Source organism: Saccostrea cucullata, unplaced genomic scaffold (assembly GCF_032062105.1).
Source record: "Saccostrea cucullata isolate Sc308-1 unplaced genomic scaffold, CSIRO_AGI_Scuc_v1 ctg3097, whole genome shotgun sequence".
NCBI classification, from domain to species: Eukaryota; Metazoa; Mollusca; class Bivalvia; order Ostreida; family Ostreidae; genus Saccostrea; species Saccostrea cuccullata.
This window is the reverse complement of record NW_026936477.1, coordinates 23,336-47,321: the sequence shown is the minus strand read 5'-3', so window position 1 is coordinate 47,321 and position 23,986 is coordinate 23,336. Positions and strand designations below refer to the sequence as shown.

Sequence of the window (23,986 nt, the reverse complement as noted above, 5' to 3'; positions counted from 1 at the left end):
TGTCTAGTGTACTCTGCCCACTGAAACAATTACTTAAATCTGAGTTAACATGGAAATGGACAATGCAGCTATGAGACACTGATTGACTGAATTGTATGCTTTAGCAATAGACATTGCTGCTGACTTTGGAAAAAATACCCACAGACACACAAGCAGGTCGATTTTAAACTCTCACTCTTTTAAATGTCACAGTTTCTGAAAGTAAATGAAACCATCAGATCACAGTTATAATCTAAATCAATATGGTAGATAAAGTGACCAGCCGTTCTGGTACAATTGGTGCCTAGTGTCCATTCTGCATGGAATTCAGTGTTAGACAGTGGGTAGCCCCCATGAGTTACCGCGAGTTGTGAGACGTATTCCCTGAGACAATCTGTTTGTGTTTTGAGCTCACTTGGGACTGCTTCATCTTTGGAATGCATGGTACTCACTACCAGAATGACTTGAGTCCTAGGCAAATCTGCAAAAAAAAAAACCAAACAAACAAACAAACACAAAGTAAAATTAAGATCACAAAGTTCAAACTGCAAAACCTTAAAAAAAAGCAACAAAAACAAAAAAATCCCAGGAAAAAAAAAACAGAATAACTCATAATTCCTTAATCTAACACAACACAAACTTAATCTGCAAAGAAAAAAACACAATGTAAAGATGAAAATATAGTGCTCAAATTGAAAAAAAAAACAATGCTAACCTGAGAAACTTAGTCCTGCTGTTCTTCAGTTGACCCCCTTTGTAATGACTATTGTGGCCCATTCCAACCCCATGGGTTAAGATTTGTTCAATTTAGAAATTACACTACCTCAGGATGCTTCCACATAAGTTTCAGCTTTTCTGGCCAAGTGGTTTTTGAGTGAGAAGAAGATTTAAAGACTTTTCCTAAATATTTTCAATGTAAAAATGAGATTTCCAGTTGTGGTCCTGCCTTGCCTCTGGGGTCATGATTTGAACAATTTAGAATCCACACTACCCCAGGAAGCTTCCAAATAAGTTTCAGCTTTTCTGGTCCAGTAGTTCTTGAGAAGATTTTCAAAGATTTTCTTATTTTCTCATATTTCATTGTAAATCTGGGATTCCCTATCGTGGCCCTGCCCTACCCCCTGGATCCTGATTAGAATAATTTAGAATCTACACTACCCCTGGATGCTTTCACCTAAGTTTCAGCATTTATGGCACAGTAGTTCTTGAGAAGATTTTTCAATGAGCTTACCCTACTTTTGTCTTAAATTTCTTGAGACAATTAGAATATCCTAGTCCTTACAATAAGAAAAATATAAAAGTTTTAACAAAACAACACTTTTGGTCAACTTAAACGCAACCTTAAGACCAAACCCTTCACCACAGGGTGATGTCTTGGATAATTTCTAATCTACAAGATATTTTCATCTTTGTGTATAAGTTTGGTGTTTATCTCTGCCCAGTGGTTCTTGAGATATTTTTACTACCAGTACTTTTTCGGGCTCATTACAGCTAACAAATACCTATAATCATTTACCTTTTATAACAAAATTTGGATAATTTTGTAATATAAATTAATGTACTTTATAACATTTTCCCCTGTAATAACATGTTACTATATTGAACACTCATGTACTCATTTGGTACTAAAGTACAGTTGTACTTGGGAGATTTAAATCTATATTTATCTCCACCAAGGAAGTAAATTACAGATCTCGTCTAAGTCTCAACTAATATATACTAGAAGTAGATCTACATTTAGAGGTCATTGTGTCAAAAGTAAGTACATGGGATGCCTGCAAACATAAAATTGATTTTTTTCGCAAAAATAATGCATTTTGTTTATTAAAGACCTCTTTGTCTAAGAAAATCTAAGATTAATACAACAGAAGAATTTACAAACTTTGCTCCTGCATGGGGGCATTTCTTTTCAGTCTAAATTAGTGTCAGACAACTAAAATACATGTATATATCGTTTTAGTTTAGCTTAAACAGTTAAATCCAACATGTAAAATTGTAATCCAATATGTAAAACTGTAACAGTTTTATAAACAAAATGCATGTAACAAACTTTGTCATGTTTATTTCAGATGGCACTTTCCAAACCGAAAATTCCAGGCACTGCCTAACATTTTCTAGAGTGTGGTGTTGAAGATTGTGAGAGAAATTGTGAATTCTACTGCAATTCATGTCATCAACAGATGTGTCAACAATGCAGAGACCAACATCTGAAGATTTCAGAAAATAAGAACAATGAGGTGGTCCTTTACCAACTACGTAAACGACAACTTCCTGTGGAGAAATGCAAGATCCACCCCACAAAATATTTTGATATATTCTGCGAAGAATGCAATGTTCCTTTATGTTCAAAGTGTTCAACAATGCAAGATCATTGGGGGCATCAATTTATTGATTCAGAAATTATATACACAGAGAAATTTGAAATTTGCCAAAAGGAACTCTCTAAAATCCATAATTACTTTGTTCCAACATCACAGGATTTACAGAGAAGTTCAGAAAGATGCCAAAGAAGTTAAACAGATCATGGACAGCATACGGACATCCATGAAGGCTGAGGCCGAGTCTCTCAAAAACATGGTGGACACAGTGCTCTCAGAAAATATGGAAGAATTACACAAAATAGAGAAGTCATTACTAGTGTAAAGAGCCAAGAGAAGATATTCGATGATTATATTGCCTATCTCAATGATGTTGTTAAACAGTTACAGAATTACCTTACCCCTACTAAGCTCACTAACTTAACAACTAAACTTCCAGAGAACTTAAAAATAAAATCCATACCTGAAACCACACAACCTGTCACACCAGAATTTACTTCTGCTCAATACATGTACAACAGGAAAGATGTTGCTAAATTACTGGGGAAGATAACTGAAAGAAAGAGAAAGGAAAAATTAAGAAGAGTAAAGCCCATGGAAATTGCTTCTTTTTCTACCTCAATGAAATCTGCAAGTGAACAGACAAAACAAGATAAATACGTGAAATCCGACAAGAAACAAACATTGTCTCTATCTACCTCTGTCACCAAGGTCAGGGAGTTCAATGTAACAGGTGTTGATCCTATACACCATGTATCACTAGATCAATCAGACAGACTCTGGATCAGTGGTATGTTTGGTAATCTTGTCCAAACAGATCTACAGGGGAATGTGATACAGAAGTTAAAAACTAGTGGTGAAAATAAAGGTTATCACACAGTCACACAGGACAGGGATCTGATATTTACAGACAAAGTCAAGAAAGTCATTAATGGAATAACACTGGATAACAATATCACTGAATTCATTAAAACTGCAGACTGGGAACCACTCAGCATACACTCCTCCCACATCAACGGGGACTTCCTGGTGGGCATGGTGACAGATGAAGAGGCTAAAGTCACCAGGTACAACAAGACAGGAAAAGAACTACAGAACACACAGAGGAATAAAAAAGGAAAGGAACTGTATAGTCAACCATGCTATATCACAGAAAACATTAATGGAGATATCTGTACATCAGACTATATTAAGAAATTAGTGGTGGTGAATAAATCAGGACAGCACAGATTCTCCTACACAGGTCAGGGGTCAGCGTTCCATCCCTATGGAATCTGTACTGATGTCCTCGGTCACATCCTGGTGTGTGATGAATACAGTAACACTGTTCATCTCCTTGATCAGGACAGTCAGTTCTTGTCTCTATTACTCACACAACAACGAGGGGTAAAGTATCCCCGTAGTGTGTGTGTGGATGATGAGAACAATCTCTATGTGGGTCAAAATGCCGCCAACACTAAAATGATTATAATTCTGTCTGTTGTACATAATTATATATAAAACTTAAATTTGTGATTTCCAGCACAGAAATGATTATCCTGAATAGTAATCCCTACATTGAACATTGAACTGAACAAATTGTGATACTGTAAATTGATTTCAATGGAAAAAATTGTATAAACACTTCATGATTTGGAATTAAAAAATATCTGTCTATTCTTCTATGTTTAAATGGTGAAAAATCTACGGTAAAGCACGGTTAAAGTGAAATGCTTATAATTAATTCATGATTACAACAAAGGAGATTTTCAATATCCATGCTTTTAAAACATATTGTAATCTTCAGAAAATATGATATGAATTATATTTCATAAATGATATTTTTTAAACCCAAATAGTGTACAGTAGCCTTTAAAATATTGGAATTTGGGTGTTCATCAAAAAGTGTACAAGAACTGAAGATTATATCAATCAAAAATCATTTTATGAGGGTAATTTATAAATTTCAAATCAATGAAAAACTGTACCACTGCATGCAGTGTTAAATGTAATTACTCATTTCAAGAAACTCTTGCAGCTTTTAAAATTTCAGCAATCCCCATTGAATTCGATAAAAGACTTCCATAGTGCAGTGTTTAATGCGAAAGTCTGGTCATCCCAATTCATTTGCATTGATTCTAAAAGCATTTTTTATTTCTCTGTGTTAGAATGGACAATACTTTAATGCCTAAGCAGTGCAAAAAAGTCTTAGATTAAATTTCGTGTTGCTGTCAAACAGTTACGCTTCTCTTTGTAATGTCTTTTTTTCACAATTTTAAGATAATACAGTAGAAAAACCGATTTATAAGGGTCTTATGAAGAAATATTCTGTCAATACAACAGGCCCACATGCCTTATAGATCACCTGAGTATGATGCAACAACTTCACTACAATTGAATTTGGTTTGTGTTTTAAAAAAGAAGCCATGACATTCACAATTTGTAAGAGGCACCATTGCTCAGAATAACTATACACCCAGCATGCTTTAATTACGTAATACTCAGAGGCAGAGAAGGAACAAAACATTTAGAGGCAAAGGGGCCTTGAATCACTCTTCTGATAAATTGTACAACCTATCACTGCTATTTGAAGCCTCTAAGTATCCTGAGTGTATACATGTATTAAGATAAAGCCTTGAAATTCAAAAGTAGTTTATTAAATCAATGCTGCATCATCTGACAAAGTTTGATAATTATAATCCAAATTAGTGCCTGATATATTTAAATAAGGTAATATTTTTTAATGGGCCAAGGTGACCTAATTTTCAGTCAACATATTTTGATGTTTGATGATTCTAGGCCAGTAAGTACCTAAAAGTATTTGAATAAAGCAATAAATTTTCAAAAGTAGGAGACCTACTTTTTAGTCAACTTACTCCGCGGAATCAAGATGCAACAAACAAAGTTTGACGATTCTAAGCCAATTAATACCTAAAATGTTTCATTATAGCTATAAAATTTCCAAAGTAGGTCACAGTCATCTACTTTTCAGTTGACATACACGTGTACTTTGAGGACCCGAGATGCATCAACTGACAAAATTTAATGATTCTAAGTCAATAAGTACCAGAAAAAATATTTATTCAGATCACAGACACCTACATTTCAGTTGACGTACTCCAAGCATCCAAGATACATTAATCAACAAAGTTTGGTGACTGTAAACAGATTAGTACCCGAAAATATTTAAATATAGCCATAAAATCCCAACAGTATGTCAGAATTACCTACATTTAACCACATACGCCGAGGACCAAAGCTGCATCGTCTGACAAAGTTTGATAATTATAAACCACATTAGTGCCTGATATATTTAAATAAGGTTATGTTTTTTAAATGGGTCAAATTGACCTACTTTTCAGTCAACAAAATTTGTTGTTTGGTGATTCTAAGCCAATATGTTCCTAAAGGTATTTAAATAAAGCAATGATATTTCACAGAGACCTACTTTTAGGTCAACTTACTCCGTAGAATCAAGATGCATCAACTGACAAAGTTTGATGATTTTAAACCAATTAGTGCCTGAAATATTTAAAATTAAAACCCATAAAAAGGACGTCAGATCACAGTGATCTACTTTTCAGTACTCCGAGGAACCAAGATGCCTTAACTGACAAAGTTTGAGGATTTTTAACCAATTAGTGTCTGAAACGTTTAATTAAAGCCATAAAATTTCCAAAGTATGCCATGGTGATCTACTTTTCAGTAGATGTACTCCGAGGACCAAAGATGCATCAATTGAAAAAGTTAATGATTCTAAGACAGTTAGTATAGTCTGGTCCTGATTTTTTCCTGATAGATTGACCAGCTGTTCTTGTACAATTGATGACTAGTTTTTTAACCTATTTCTAGTATGAAGAATCCGAAAAAATATGCTGGCCTCCATCATGTTTATGAAAATGCATGGCGTTAAAAAAGTCAAAATGGCGATTTTTAAAAATGGCAGACATCTAATTTTCTAATTATACCTTAATGTTGTTCAGATATAAGAAATAATGCGTGAAAAGGTTACTGAACATAATGCAACTAAACAAATGATACTCAGAACACTAATATTATCCCTTTATCTCAAAGAATTCAGTTGTTTAATTTTGAAAGCTGTGTTAGTTAGCTGAAAATGGCGATTCAAAATGGCGAACACTCGGATTTCACAAAATAATAAAACTACTTAATTCTGACTTGTTTTGTAGAAAATAAAAAGAAACAAACTACAGTTTACTTATTTAAACTTTATATTATTCATGGAATAATGTTTCAATATTGAATAAAACTTTGAAGACATTGTTAATTATAACTTATGATTTTCATGACACGGATCTTTGTTTTATAACTTCTTTTATTATTCTGGTTCACACACAGAGAGAAGAGAGAGATGGTGTTTTTTTTCCTGTAATATAGATATTTTTAACTCTAATAATTTGAAAAAATAAAAAATTCCTGTCCTTTCTGCCTGCCAGATCTGTACATTTTCCTGTATTTGCTCTCCTCTGTTTGCCTTCACAACCCTGGCTAAGGGCTCCGACCACCCACATGGAACATGCAAGGAAGATTCCAGTGAACTTTACTTTACCATTTTTGGATCATCTTCAGAAGTAGATAACTTTTAGAAGTATGTATAAAATAGTTTTAATCAATGAAGAGAAAGGTTTAAAATGTTCCCGTAGTATGCAGATGGAGAAGGGCTCACATTTTCTAAGAATAATATTTTGCTGTAGTATTAATTAATATTTGGATTTGGAAGCTTCCTCCACATTTGTTGCCGGAAAATATACAGATTCAAGCATTTGAAAGTAATATACCGAAAAGAAGAGTTACAGGAATCCCCCTCCCTCCCCAAAAAGGATTTTAGAGTGTTGTGCATAGGTGTTGTTTTTCTTTTTTTTGTTTGTTTGTTTGTTTTTGTTTTTTGTTTTGCTTGTAAACTGTATTTGGAGGTCCCCCTTCTTATAAATGTAGCTACGGACTTGGAGTGGCTGTGGTGTGATTCTATGCATGAGTGCTGGGGGTACCATCCTGGACCCCCCTCCAAAATTGCTGGATCCGCCCCTGCAATACTTTTATCAGATATCATAGGATTCGAGATACTAAGAATAAAATACATACACAGCAGATGTTGGAAGTTCTGACTTACGTTAGACATATCCATGGTGTTTGAGAAATTGATGTTCAAGATACCAAAGTTCAATTGTGTTTAAGGTATCCGATCCATAATAGCCTCAGATTCAATAAAACTGAATGCATAACAGATATGAATTGGCTGAATACTGAGTACATATGTATATGGAGACATAATCTTTATGTTTTAGTCTCAATATGTATTGTAAGAGCATTAATGTGTCCTATTTTTATGCCCCGCCATGAATATGGCCGGGGCATTTAGTGTTTGTCATGTCCGTCTTCAGTCCTTTCGTCTTTCCATCCTTCTGTCCTTCCATCCTTCCGTCACACTTTGCGTTTAGCTCTGTTCAAAGCTAAGTTTCAAAGAAACTATCTAAGATATTTTCATCAAACTTCAGTTGCTGATAGATATCGATGAGAGCTATGCAACTGCATCAACATTTTTTGACTTTGACCTTTACTTTGACCTTGACCACATTTTTCCTAACTAAGTGTTAAGCTCAGTTTTAAACATACCATTCAAGATGGTGTTATCAAACTTCACATGTTGATACAAACTTGCATGGATGATGCATCTCAGGATGGACACTACCAGACTTGCTTCGGATGCTAGATCTGACCTACATTTTCCAGATGAGTGACCAGGTTAAATTTTTTGGAGCAGTTCCATTCCTAAGGAACTATAAGCCCTACTTGGACCAAACTTGCATGGATGATGCATCTTAAGATGGACACTACCAGACTTGCTTCGGATGCTGGATCTGACCAATATTTTCATTCCCTAGTAACTGTAAGCCCTACCTGAACCAAACTTGCATGGATGATGCATCTTAAGATGGACACTACCAGACTTGCTTCGGATGCTGGATCTGACCAATATTTTCATTCCCTAGTAACTGTAAGCCCTACCTGAACCAAACTTGCATGGATGATGCATCTAGGGATGGACACTACCAGACTTGCTTCAGATGCTGGATCTGACCAATATTTTCATTCCCTAGTAACAATAAGCCCTATCTGAACCAAACTTGCAAGGATAATGCATCTAGGGATGGACACTACCGGATTTGCTTCGAATGCTGGGTCTGACCTATATTTTAATTCCCTAGTACAGTAACTATAATCCCTACCTGAACCAAACTTGCATGGATGATGCATCTAGGGATGGACACTACCAGACTTGTTTCGGATGCTGGATCTGACCTATATATTCATTCCCAAGTAACTAGAAGCCCTATCTGAACCAAGCTTGCATGGATGATGCATCTAGGAATGGACACTACCAGACTTGCTTTGGATGCTGGATCTGACCTATATTTTCATTCCCAAATAACTATAATTTAGGGATGGATACTACTAGACTTGCTTCGGATGCTGGATCTGACCTATATTTTCCAAACAAGCAATTCAGCTGCATCACTATTCAAGATATTCTGATCAAATTTTATACATATACAAATTTTCGTGTTGCTTTACTAATATATCCTCGGCGGGGCATTCATGTCCTATGGACATATTTCTAGTTTTTTTTATATTGACCCGGTCGTCCTTAAAGAGTTATGCCCCTTTGCTCTTAATCAAAATCCATCTTTAAAATAATCGATCTGTAAAATTATTTTTAATGGTTTTTCTTTTCTTAATAATTATATACATATTTCCACTGTAGCATTTTTTTTACATTCATAGTATTTTTGATATTTTAAAAAAAATTGCTTGTTCCCTGCATAGACCTCAATGCATTCTTAATTAGTTAATAACTGATCAGGTACATGTGTAATTATATTTTTGAAAATTTTTCCTTGTAAATCTTTTTCTACTCTAAACTGCTTTGAATTAGTATCAGAGTCTTTAATACAGGATGTATATTTAAGGTTAGAAATTATGTCTTTTTATGGATCGGATACTCTAATTTTAACCTTCTCGAAATCTTGCTGACCCTACACATTTTTCTTTATTCTCTTTATAAATAATCATCTTTAAAAAAAAAATGCCTGTAAACAAATACTACTGGTATATAGATAATATATACATCACAGATATTGGAAACCAGAAACTGTTCAGAACTACACTGCAATACATCTGTTCCATTGACCAAATACTAAATTGTCACAATCAAGTACTTTAAAGTATACTAACAAGATGCTTTTACATCTGACTGTTGCAAAGTTATCCAAACTAGACTCAATAATTCTAAGTTCATATGAAGTGATCCTTTTCCAAAGTATGTCACGGTAATCTACTTTTCAGTAGATGTACTCCAAGGACCAAATATGCAGCAATTGACAAGGTTAATGATTTTAAGCCAATTGGTATAATCTGATCTTTATTTTTTCCCCTGATAAATTGACCAGCTTTTCTTGTACAATTGATGACTACATCTATATGCGGTATATTGCATATATTTGCCCCCACAAAAGTCAAATTTTGAAAACTTCCTAAAATGTGCTGAATTCAATAAATTGTATGAGAAATATAAATTAACAGAAATATTATAGTGTCAAAGCAGTGTATTCACAATTTTTGCTTTTATAACGTCAAAAACTAGTCCGATTTTATATGCTTTTTCAGAAAGAGGACAAAAATGACAAAATTTCAACAATTTTAGCTTTAAGATTTATAGAGCGCCATTTGTTCAGGAACAATATTGACATATTTCATTGATATTATCATTCTACATATATCAAAATATTGATCCTGAACACACATGCGCTCGGTGACTTTTACTCAAAATATCGACGAAATATGTACATTTTTCTGTAAAATTCATAAATAACTGAAATTTACATCATGTTTATGACGTCATTACTTATATATGGCGTCATTGCTTATGAAAATATTTAGTGCTTTGAAGTCAGCATATACTCCCCTGTTTAAGAACTTAATTAAATACATCTCCATCAAAGAATGATTTGGGGGGGCAAATATTGGTTATTACCGAATAAAGTTCTTTGAAAGCTGTGTTACTTAGCTGAAAATAGCGATTCAAAATGGCGAACACTCGAATTTCACAAAATAATCAACTGCTTAATTCTGACTTGTTTTGCACAAAATAAAAAGAAACAAACTACAGTTTACTTATTTAAATTAATGGATTAATGTTCAAATATTAAATAAAACTTTGAAGACATTGTTGTTAATTATAACTTATGATTTTTTATTACAAGGATCTTTGTTTTATGAGACTTCTCTTATAAGGCAAACTTTTGACGAAATCTACCAAGAACTTTTACCTATTTATATTCAAGTCTTTTATTTATTTTAAATGTTTAAAGACTCGAATATAAATCAATGTGTCTTTCTTTACAACACATTTGAAACTTAAATGATTATAAATCTACAAAACAAATTATTTTCTTATTACTAGTCTAAGCTCACGTCAGATTGTCATAACATTTGAAGATGTCAAAATGAGGATGAATATGTATGATACAAGCTTACATTTAATAAAACTTCATCGACTGACCCAAAGAATGAGATGCACCATTATATATATCATTACTATGGACTTACTTCAACAACCCCTTTCTTTTGAGTTTTAACAAATATTTTTCTGTGTACTCATTAACAATAAACATTTTGAATAATTGATAGTGTATCAAAACCACCGAGCTTTCATACAAAAACAAGTGGCTTGTTATCCAAGTATTTTATTTTTAATAACACTAAAAACATGTTTCTATAACAACAAAAATAACACTATGGTGTACAAAGTGTAAAAAATACATGTATGACTCGTCAATGAATTTAACATTCATAAATTCAGATACACACAAATCTTTTTAATCACTGTAAGTACCTCGTAATATTTATATAAAAAAGTAAGTTTTTGTGTCAGTATACATTGTAGGAAATTTTTTCTGTACAAGAAAATGAAAAAAAACTAATCATCAAAACAAACTTATTTTCTTTTAAAGGTTATACAAACTCTATCAAAAATAACAGTTGAGCAACTAAATGGAAGTAGCATGCAACATAACAGAAAAAGTGCCATTTTTGTATTTGGGAATTTAAGTGCATACACTTGCAAAAACACTATTTCGGGCATACGGAAGTCATTCATCACATCACTCTTTAATATTTACATTCTGTGTATTTTTCCTTGTGAAATTCATTAGAAATCCACGACATTCAAATTTCTATAACACACGCGAAACCTTGTCACCTCGCGTTAGAATACACAGTAGGAACTATATGCATTTTCTATAATCTGGGAACACCAAAATGTACAATGTTTTAACTCAATTTAATTAAAAACTATAATCCTGTTAAATTAACGTTAAAATACTACAAACGTTCGTTTAAAATCAATTTGTCACTTTTTTTCCTCGCAAGGTTTGTTTGCGTTATTTAACTTTGCAACGTCATCTGACGTCACAAACGGCTCTTACGTCTATTAACCGCGTCAGTTTTGAAGGGCGTTAAATTCACATTAAAGATAAACGAAATAAGCAATCAAGAAGAAGGAAAATTAAAGAATGTAAATATAAGCATTGAATTCATATTTTTGGCTGTGTTCGGTCCTATAACACACCTGGTCGTGCCGACAAATTTATCATACCGCGCTAACGCGCGGTATTCAATTTGTCGGCACGGCCAGGTGTGTTATAGGACCGAAGACAGCCAAAAATATGAATTCAATGCTTAAATAGTGAACTCATTTCCAATGTCATGTTTAGTTTTAATCGTGAAGCCTTGATATTGTGAAGAACATACCAATAAAGTATTCATAAAACATATCTGTAATTTATTCAGCATTATTTTCATAAAATACTATAATATTAAATACAGTCAAACCTCCTTATCTTATGACTCAATGGGTAAAATACTTATCAAATACCATAGGATTCCAGATACTTAGAATAAAATACACAAAGAAGCAATAGCGGGAAGATCCAACTCACTTTAGACTTATCCATGGTGTTTGAGAAATTGGATGTTCAAGATACCAAAGTTCAATTGTGTTTCAGTTTAGACTCCTCCAAATCTTGCTGACCCTCATACAGTGGCATGGTATATGACAGGTATTCATAATAGCTTATAATGTCAGTCACAACTGTTACACAAAAGGTGTTTAGTATTTACACATAATTTTTTCTCTTTACACTGGACAAAATTGCTAACGCACCACCTAAAAAAATTAAAATTTATACTCTAAAAACTTGTTTTAGATGTATTTAATGTTTAAATAGGTGGCCTTAGTTATAAAATAGACATTTAAATGCCCAAACGGATAAATGGATGCGATGTTAACTGAAGCGTAGCTGGTCTTTAGAAATGCTTAAAAATCGTGCTCACGCTTTTTGGAAGAATAAATCGTTACTTTCTTTTTTGTGTTCTTATTATTGTTGCATGCAATCATAAAAACTCACAAAAAAACCGACGGGGTATGCGGCGTTTGACCACAGAAGAGCGTGGCAGGGCAGTTGGTATGGTCTCTGCAGGGTGTTCCTTTAGAGAGGTAAGTTAAAACCTAAATAATTTAACGATTGCCGATGATATTGTCTAAAACATGATGCAGCAAGCTTATTAAATGACAAAAACATCTTTCTAGGTAGCCACAGTGTTAAATAGGCACCACACATCAATTGCAAGGTTGTACCGGAAATTCGTGCAAACCGGAAGTGTGGGGGACCGAGCAAGAATTCCAAAGCGCCGGGTAACTACTAGGGGACAAGACAGACACATCGCATTATCTCACCTGAGAGACAGAGGTATCACAGCTGTTGCAACATCAACGATGATCATTGGTAACCATCAACGCAACATCAGTGCGCAAACAGTGCGAAATCGGCTTAAAGAGGTTGGTTTGCGGGCAAGACGGCCATTTGTTGGTGTTGTATTGAATCAAAGACATCGACAGATCCGACTGCAGTGGGCAAGACGACATTTGAGATTTACTCGTGCTGATTGGGCAAATGTCTTATTTACCGACGAGACAAGGTTCAATTTACGGCGTTCAGATGGAAGATTGAGAGTCTATCGCAGGAGAGGCGAAAGGTACAGTGCACCTTGTGTGAAAGAGAAGGGACAGTTTGGAGGAGGGTCTGTAATGATCTGGGCGGGGATTTCTTTACATACAAAGACTCAGGCCATAATGGTGAATCAAAATTTGAATGCTCAGAGATATCAGGATCTCATCATCCGTCCTTGCCGAATACCACATTTGCGAGCAAATCGCGGGATGATCTTTATGCAGGACAATGCTCCGTGTCATACTGCAAGGACGACAAGAGAAATGCTGCAGAGGAACAACATCAGGGTTTTAGAATGGCCGCCGTGTAGTCCAGATCTTAACCCAATTGAGAATTTGTGGGACGAGGTGGATAGGCGAATTCGACGACTTCCTGCTCAACGAAATCTTGCAGAACTACAAAGGGACATTTTGAATGAGTGGAACAATGTGCCACAACGATTTTTACATAATTACATTAATTCAATGAGGCAAAGATGCCTAGCTGTTATCCGAGCAAATGGAGGCCATACCAGATATTGAAGTGTGAATCTCATAATTGGGGGTACCAATGTTTCATAAACTGTGCTCAGCGCAACTGTTCAATAACTTTGCATCAAATCATGTTTTATTTTTTGTATTATAATAAACTATTAAAATAATATACAAATAAGATTTTGTTGCGTTCAAATTTCAAACAAACAAAGAAATAGTAAGTGGTGCGTTAGCAATTTTGTCTAGTGTATATCTAAGCATCTTTAGAAAATGCTTGTAAACAAATAGTAGATAATATATATATATATATACAGTGGACCCTCATTTATCCGGACGCTTTGGTTCCCAGTCAATTTGTCCGGATATGTGAAGCATCCGAATATCTGAAACACCAGTTAAACAAGACAAAATAACATTTAAAAATTTCGTTCCGATGAAAAATCGTCTGGGTACTGAAGCATCCGGATATCTGGCGTCCGGATATCTGAAGGTCCACTATATATATATATATATATATATATATATATATATATATATATATATATATATATATATATATATATATATATATATATATATATATATATAGCACTAAAAAACCAACAACACTGTATATCCTAAATGTCGGATCTACCAAGTAGATACAAGGTCACGGATGGAAATTTATATAAAGCACTAAAAATGACCAACGACACGAACAATAAAAATTGTCAAATTTTCGGGACGCCCTGTCCCTTCCTCAGGACAAAGAAAAAAGTTAAAAAGTCATAAGAACAAAGAAAAAAGAGAAACAAAAACAACTAGCACTACTACTAAACTACTAAACACTAGATATTTACATACTTAATTACATGTTGAATTGGAAATTTTTAAGAACACTAATAAAGAAAGAAATCCGGACCGCTATGAAATGCGTCCGGTCTATCGGGTATACTCGGGTGAAGTGCGATTTACATAATTGAACGAATTAATTATGCTAATTAATTACGACAATCAGTAAATCGTACATTGTTTCATTCTCTAAAAATGGCGTAACTTTACTTAATAAAGACTAATCAAAGAAAAATAATATAGCAGGGATATTTAAACATATGAATTATGATCCATTATAAATTTTGAAATATTTAAGGATTTATTACCTGGAAAAAATAATTAACAAAGGCGTAAGCAATAAATAGTTATGTGGGTTGTTCGAGAGTTGGTGACGCAAATTAACTGTAGAGTTTACACTAAACTGAGAGAATAATTTTGTTTAGTATCATCAGGAATTGGGTCTAGTTTACGTTCATTCTGGTGAAGTCATTCAGTTTGTTAATACCATTAGGGCGGAATGACTTCAATCTGTGCATCCAGAACTTTTCTTTGCTTTTTCTCTGAGCATCTGTCCATCTTGGGTTATGGTCAATCACCACTACTGTCATGTCCTCCCATTTGTGACCCTCAAGGTTGAAATGTTCCCCAACGGGTTCATTGAGTTTTTTGGTCCTAATGGTCGAACGGTGGTTATTGACTCTCCTGCGGAGATCTCCCGTTTCACCAATATACTGTTTGGAGCAAACTTTGCAACTGATGAGATAAATGCAGTTGTCAGTATGACAGGACAAATTCCCTAGTATTTTATATCTGCGGCCTGTAACAGGGCTGTTAAAACTGTCTGTGTCAGTGCTGTGCTTACAAAGACATCTTCTGTCACAGCAAGTTTTAAAGCCACCGTTAGGTAATGGGTTGTCCAGTCTGGTTCTTACTACCATGTCCTTTAGGTTCCTTGGGCGTCTGTAAGCAGCCAATGGGGGTTCCTTAAAGACCTCTGCCATTCGTTTGTTTGAATGGAGAATTGGCAGGTTCTTTTGAAGGATACCGCTCAGGTTCTTAAGGACGGGATGGTATGTAGTTACCAGAGGGACCCTGTGGCTATTGTTTTTCTCATTGTAGCATAAAAGGTTTTGCCTGTCATGTCCTGCCATCTCATCAATAGCTGTTTGTACGGTGCGGGCATTGTAGCCTCTTTTGCATAAGTGGGACTTAAGAAGACCACTTTGCTCCTGATATAAGGCAGGGGACGAACAGATGCGTCGAATTCTGGTGGCTAGACCCTTAGGCACTCCCTTAAAAGTGTGTGGGGGATGACAGCTAGAGGGCATAAGATATAGGTGGGAGTCAGTGGGTTTGGTGTGGAGACTGAATTCGATTTCACCATCAATCAGGGTAGATGTAGTATCTAGGAATACGTTTTTCGAATTAGATACGTCTACTGTAAATTTGATCGACTGATGAAAGGTGTTGGCGAACGTAATGAATGCCTCGAGGCTCTCGCGACATTCCACCCACTTCATCTCTATATCGTCAATGAAACGTAACCAGCTATGGGGCCTAAATGGTGCTTGAAGTAACAATTTGCGTTCCAGTCTGCCCATGAAGACATTGGCATAAGACGGTGCCATTTTCGTACCCATAGCAGTGCCATTAACCTGTAGGTAATGTTCTCCATTAAACATGAAGTTGTTGAACTTGAGAACATGTTCAAGGAGCTTAGCAAGGGACTCTGTAGAAGGAATTTGTACGGATCTACTATTCCAGACTTCTCTACAGGCTTCGATACCCTCATCGTGCGGAATATTGGTGTACAAAGATGTGACGTCCATAGTCACGAGGAGGGTATGATTTGGGAGGCCAGTAGAGGGCGTCTTGTTTATGTAGTCCGTGGTGTCCTTGAGATAGGATGGCAAATCCTCTACGTGTGGACGGAGATGTAAATCAATGAATTCAGAAATTTTCTCCGTGGGGTGTCCAATTGCGCTGACTATGGGGCGACCTGGCATGCCTTCTTTGTGTATTTTAGGAAGCAGATAGAATTGTCCTGGTCTACAGTCATTAGGATTTAAGGTCTCATAGACGTTGATACCAATCTCATTTTTCTTAAACATATCGTCAAGAGTTTTGGTAATGGCGGTTGAGAATTCTTTAGTAGGGTCAGAGTCCAGTTTCTTATAGAAACGTTCGTCTGAGAGTTGTCTTTGGGCCTCCGTCATGTAAGTCTCTTTATCCATTACTACAACTGTAGAGCCTTTGTCTGCTTTTTTGATTACAATGTCATCCCGATTTTTTAATGATTGTAAGGCAGATCTCTCTTCCTTACTCAAATTGTCGGGAGTCTTGTCTGGCATTGAAAGGAGCTTCTCTATGTCTGACTCAACGGCGTCAATATACGACTCAAGCGCGCCGCACTTGCCCGGTGCAGGTTCCCAGTCACTCTTGGGCTTATAGAGTTTGTGTTCCTCTAGATCGTGTAAATCTGGCTTGGAAGAGTCGTATGAATTTATCTCATCAGTTGCAAAGTTTGTTCCAAACAGTATATTGGTGAAACGGGAGATCTCCGCAGGAGAGTCAATAACCACCGTTCGACCATTAGGACCAAAAAACTCAATGAACCCGTTGGGGAACATTTCAACCTTGAGGGTCACAAATGGGAGGACATGACAGTAGTGGTGATTGACCATAACCCAAGATGGACAGATGCTCAGAGAAAAAGCAAAGAAAAGTTCTGGATGCACAGATTGAAGTCATTCCGCCCTAATGGTATTAACAAACTGAATGACTTCACCAGAATGAACGTAAACTAGACCCAATTCCTGATGATACTAAACAAAATTATTCTCTCAGTTTAGTGTAAACTCTACAGTTAATTTGCGTCACCAACTCTCGAACAACCCACATAACTATTTATTGCTTACGCCTTCGTTAATTATTTTTTCCAGGTAATAAATCCTTAAATATATCAAAATTTATAATGGATCATAATTCATATGTTTAAATATCCCTGTAATTAATTAGCATAATTAATTCGTTCAATTATGTAAATCGCACTTCACCCGAGTATACCCGATAGACCGGACGCATTTCATAGCGGTCCGGATTTCTTTCTTTATTAGTGTTCTTAAAAATTTCCAATTCAACATGTAATTAAGTATGTAAATATCTAGTGTTTAGTAGTTTAGTAGTAGTGCTAGTTGTTTTTGTTTCTCTTTTTTCTTTGTTCTTATGACTTTTTAACTTTTTTCTTTGTCCTGAGGAAGGGACAGGGCGTCCCAAAAATTTGACAATTTTTATTGTTCGTGTCGTTGGTCATTTTTAGTGCTTTATATATATATATATATATATATATATATATATATATATATATATATATATATATATATATATATATATATATATATATATATATTCTTGGCAAATATATATAAAGGTATATATATATATATATCACAAATATTGGAAACGAGAAACTGCTGAGAACTACAGTGCAATACATTTACAAAATACTTGTATCACATTCAACACATTCAAGTACTTTGCAGAAAACTTACAATATGTGTTTAAATCTGACTGTAGCAAAACTCTACTTAATAGAAAATCTATGCCTGATCAACATAATATCTGCAGTTTTCTAAGTATTAAGTTAGTCATTAAGATTGGTACATGTATTACAGATATTAAATTTCTTGCAGGAAATATTTTCAAAAAATTCTTAAATGTATAACTTTTTTAACAGATCGTGTATACAATGCAAAGATGACATATCTGTAAAATATTTTTGTAATTTCTATTCAAATTGACATGTAAAAAAATTGTCAAGAAGATGACATCATTCTAGAAACATTACTTTAATTCTGAAAAATTCAATGAACCTTTTAGAAAAACATGTGAATTCTTTTAATACAATCTATTACATTTTGTAGCAAACAAAAATATACTATGTCCATTGAAACTATTGCTAAAATCTGAGTTAATATGGAAATGGACAATGTAGCTATTAGACACTGAAATGAATGCCTCAGTAATATACATTACTGCTGACTTAGGAAAAAAAAATACCCACAGACACACAAACAGCTCATTTCTAAACTTACATACATTGATATGTCACAGTTTCTGCAAGTAAATGTAACCATCAGATTACAGTGATTATCGAAACCAATGTGGTAGATAAATTGACCAGCTGTTCTTGTACAATTGGTGACGAGTGTCCATTCTGCCTAAAATTCATGGTTAGACAGTGGTTACAGCCTCCAGAAGAGGTACCGCGAGTTGTGAGACGGATTCCCTGAGATGTTTTTTATTTTGCATTTTTGAGACGGATTCCCTGAGATGTTTTTTATTTTGCATTTGAGCTGACTTTGGACTGCTTCATCCTTGGAATGCATGGTACTCACTACCAGAATGAATTAAGTTCTTGGCAAATCCGCAAACATTCAAAGACAAAGTAAAAATTAGGATTGCAAATTTCAAACTGCAAAACCTTAAAAAAAATCAACACAAACAAAAAATCTCAGGGAAAAAAACTGAATGACTCCTAATTCCTTTGGCAAATCTGAAAAAAATAGACACCATGTCAAGATAAAGACATTTTGTTCAAATTGAAAAACAATTCTAACCTCAGTAACTTTGGCCTGCTGTTCTTCACCTGATCCCCCTTGTAATAACTATTGTGGTCCCATCCAACCCCGGGGGTCATGATTTGAATAATTTAGAATCTACACTACCTCAGGATGCTTCCAAATAAGTTTCAGCTTTTCTGGCCAAGCGGTTCTTGGGAAGAAGATTAAAGACTTTTCCTAAATGTTTTCAATGTAAAACTTGAACTTCTAGTTGTGACCCTGTCTTGCCCCTTGAGAACAATTTAGAATCTACATTACCCCAGAATGCTTTCACATAAGCTTCAGCTTTTCTGGTCCAGTAGTCCTTGAGAAGATTTTCAAAGATTTTTCTTCATATTTCATTGTAAATCTGGGATTCCTTATCGTGACTCTGCCATACCCCCGTGGATCCTGTTTTGAATTTAGAATCTACACTACCCTTGGATGTTTTCACCTAAGTTTCGGCATTTCTGGCACAGTGGTTCTTGAGAAAATTTTTACTTTTGTCTTAAATTTCTTGACACAATTTGATGATCCTATTCCTTACAGTGAGCAAAATATTAAAGTTTTAACAAAACAAAACTTTTGTTCAATTTTAACGCAACCTTAAGACCAAACTCTTCAATCCCAGGGTGAAGTTTTGGATAATATCTAATCTACAACATATTGCCTTCCTTGTGTATAGGTTTGGTGATAACTGTGCACAGTGGTTCTTGAGAAGATTTATTTAACAACCAGTATTTTTTTGGCTCATAACAGCTAACAAATACCCATAATCATCTACCTTTTATAACAAAATTTGGATAATTTTGTAAAATAAATTCATGTACTTTATAACATTTTTCCCTGTAATAACATGTTACTATATTGAACACTCTTACTCATTTGGTACTAAAGTACAGTTGTACTTGGGAGATTTAAATCTATATTTATCTCCAACCAGGAAGTAAATTACAAATCTCGTCTAAATCTCGACTAAAATCTCACTCCAACATTCCTAAGTTTGTTGACAGATATATAGATCTAATTTAGAGGTCATTTGTGTCAAAAGTAAGTACTTGGTATGCCTGCAGACATGAAATTCGATTTGTTCATTCAAGCCCTATTTGACTATTAGATAATCTAAGATTTGATAAAACAGATTAACAAACTTTACTCCGTTATGGGGGCGTTCCTTTTCAGTCTGACTAGGATCAGATAACTAAAATACATCTATATATCATATTCTGAAGTTGATTTTAGATTAGCTTAAACAATTATATATTTAATATATCAAACTGTTACATCCAAATGTATGTAACACACTTTTCAATGTTATTTTTAGATGGCACTTTCCAAACCGAAAATTCCAGGCACTGCCCAACACTTTCTAGAGTGTGGTATTGAAGATTGTCAGAGAAATTGTGAATTCTACTGCAATTCATGTCATCAACAGATGTGTAAACAATGCAGAGACCAACATCTGAAGATTTCAGAAAACAAGAATCACGAGGTGGTCCTTTACCAACAACGTAAACGACAACTTCCTGTGGAGAAATGCAAGATTCACCCCACTAAAGATATTGATATTTTCTGCGAAGAATGCAATGTTCCTTTATGTTCAAAGTGTTCAACAATGCAAGATCACCGGGGGCATCAATTTATTGATTTAGAAATTATATACACAGAGAAATTTGAAATTTGCCAAAAGGAACTCTCTAAAATCCATAATTACTTTGTTCCTACATCACAGGATTTACAAACAGAAGTTCGGGAAGATGCCACAGAAGTTAACCAGATCATGAACAGCATACGGACGTCCATGAAGGCTGAAGCTGAGTCTCTCAAAAACATGGTGGACACAGTGCTCTCAGAAAATATGGAAGAATTACACCAAATAGAGAAGTCATTACTGGAGAAATTAGAGAGCCAAGAGAAGACATTTGATGATTATATTACCTATCTCAGTGACCTTGTTAAAGAGTTCCAGAGTTACCTGTCCTCTACTGAGCTCACTAACTTCACAACTCAACTGCCAGAGAACTTACAAATAAAATCCATACCAGAAACCATAAATCCTGTTATTCCAGAATTTTCTTCTGCTCAATACAGCAAAAATGATGTTGCTAAATTACTAGGAAAGATAATTATAACAGATAGAAAAGGGGAACTAAGAAAAGTACATGTAAAGCCAATAGAAATTGATTCTTTTTCTACATCAATGAAATCTGCAGGTGAGCAAACTAAACAAGATAAAGATGTGAAATCTGACAAGAAACAAACATTGTCTCTATCTGCCTCTGTCACCAAGGTCAGGGAGTTCAATGTACCAGGTATTGGTGATGTATTCCATGTATCACTAGGTCAATCAGACAGATTCTGGATCAGTGACTATTGGGGTATTCTTGTCCAAACAGATCTACAGGGGAATGTGATACAGAAGATAAAAACCAGTGGTGAATTTGACGGTTACCACACAGTCACACAGGACAGAGATCTGATCTTTACAGACAAAGACAAGAAAGTCATCAATAGGATAACACAGGATAATAATATCACCGAATTCGTTAAAACTGGAGACTGGACACCATACAGCATACACTCCTCCCAAATCAACGGGGACTTACTGGTGGGGATGAAAAAGAGTGGAAAGGGTAAAGTCAACAGGTACAACAAGACAGGGAAAGAACTACAGAACATACAGAGAGATAACAAAGGACAGGGACTGTATAGTACACCACACTACCTCACAGAAAACATCAATGGAGATGTATGTACATCAGACTATAGTAAAGTAGTGGTGGTGAATAAATCAGGACAACACAGGTTCTCCTACACAGGTCAGAAGTCACAGTTCAGTCCCTATGGAATCTGCACTGATGTACTTGGTCACATCCTGGTGTGTGATCATTACAGTAATTCTGTTCACCTCCTTGATCAGGAAGGTCAGTTCTTGTCTCTATTACTCACACAACAACAAGGTGTACATCATCCACGTAGTGTGTGTGTTGATGGTGAGAACAATCTCTATGTGGGACAAAAAGACACCAACACTTTGACAGTATACAAGTATCTGAAGTGATTATAATTCTATAAGTTGTACAGAATTATAAAGCTTAATTTTGTGATTTCCAGCACATAAATGTATATCATGAATGGTGTTTATTCTATACTAAACAAACTGTACATACTGTAAATTTATTTCAATGGAAAAAAAAATGTACAAACACTAGTACTTCTTTGGATTCGAAATTAAAAAAAATATCTGTCTATTAATGTTGACAAAATATGACTCAATTTTCAGTAAAATACAATTATAGTGAATGCTCATCCTCAGTAATTAATTCATGCTTTACAATGAAATGATTTAATTTTAATACTAATGCTTTTCAAAACATATTGTTATCTTAAATATACAATGAATTAAAATAACAACGTACATGTGATATTTTTTAGACCAAAATCCTGTACTGTTCAGTAGTCTTTGAAATGCTGGAATTATGGTGAAAATACTGTACATTGTTCATCCAAAAAGTATACACAAAATTGTACAATATATCAACCAAACTCATTTTAAGAGGGTAATTTTTTATTTATGAATTTCAAATCAATGAAAAAATGTTACAGTGCACGCAGTGTTAAACGTCATTACTCATTTCAAGAAACTCTTGCAGCTTTTAGAATTTCAGCCATCCCTATGGTTAATGCTGAACTTGGTAAAACGACTTCCATAGTACAGTGTTTAATGCAAGAGTCTGGTCATCTCAATTCATTTACAATTTTTAATAATTCCAAAAGCATTTTTCTTCCTCTGTGTTAGAATGGACAATACTTAAGCCTAAGCAGAAAAGTCAAAGATTAAATTTTGTGTTGCTGTCACTCAGTTGCGCTGTCAGATTATAATTTCGCTTCTCTTTGCAATGTCACCCGCCTGGCACAGGGGTTAGAGCGTCTGCTCTAGAGTTGCAAAGTAAGGAGTTGAACCTTATGTCGCGGGTTCCAATACCACTGTAAGACGTCTAGACCGTTCTTCGGATGAGACTGTTTAAACCGAGGTCCTGTGTCGCAGTAGGTGCTGATCTCTCACTGCTCAATAGCCCTGGGTGCCGAGTATTAGACAAAATTTGAAGAAATCAACCGGTAAGTTGTGGCATCTCCATATGAGTGAAGAATTCTTGAGAAGGACGTTAAACAACATACAATCAATCAATCTTCTTTGAAATGTCTCTTTTTAATTTCTACTGACAAACTTTTAACTATTTACATTAAAAAAAAAACTTTATAAGGGTCTAATGAAAAAAAATTAGTCCGCCTTTACAAGAGGCACATAGACCTTATAGATCACCTGAGTATGATGCAACAACTTTCTACAATTGAATTTGGTTTGTGTTTTAAACAAGAAACGATGATATTCACAATTTTGAAAGAGGCACCATTGCTCAACATAACTATACACTTATCATGCTTAAATTTCATAATACTCAGAGACAGAGAAGGAACAAAACAAAACAAGAGGCACAGGGGCCTTGAATCACTCTTCTGATAAATTGTACAACCTATCACTGCTATTTGAAGCCTCTAAGTACCGGAGTGTATATTAAAATAAAGCCTTGAAATTCAAAGGGTAAGTCGTCATGACCTACATTTTAGATAAAACACTCTGAGAACCCAAGATGTTTCTGAACCAATTAATACCTAAGACTAGGTCATAGTGACCTACTAAGAGTAGGTCATGGTGACATACTTATCTACCT

The 23,986-nt window shown here is 34.9% G+C and overlaps 1 protein-coding gene and 1 pseudogene across 2 annotated transcripts in view; one reads left to right on the top strand and one right to left on the bottom strand.

Annotated features, from left to right (window-relative positions):
• The window catches only part of LOC134245683 (cytochrome b5 reductase 4-like), a 49,767-nt gene that overhangs the window by 2,960 nt on the left and 22,821 nt on the right, over positions 1 to 23,986 (bottom strand). The gene's annotated exons all lie outside the window — the stretch shown is intronic.
• LOC134245684 (uncharacterized) lies at positions 2,878 to 22,362 on the top strand (annotated as a pseudogene).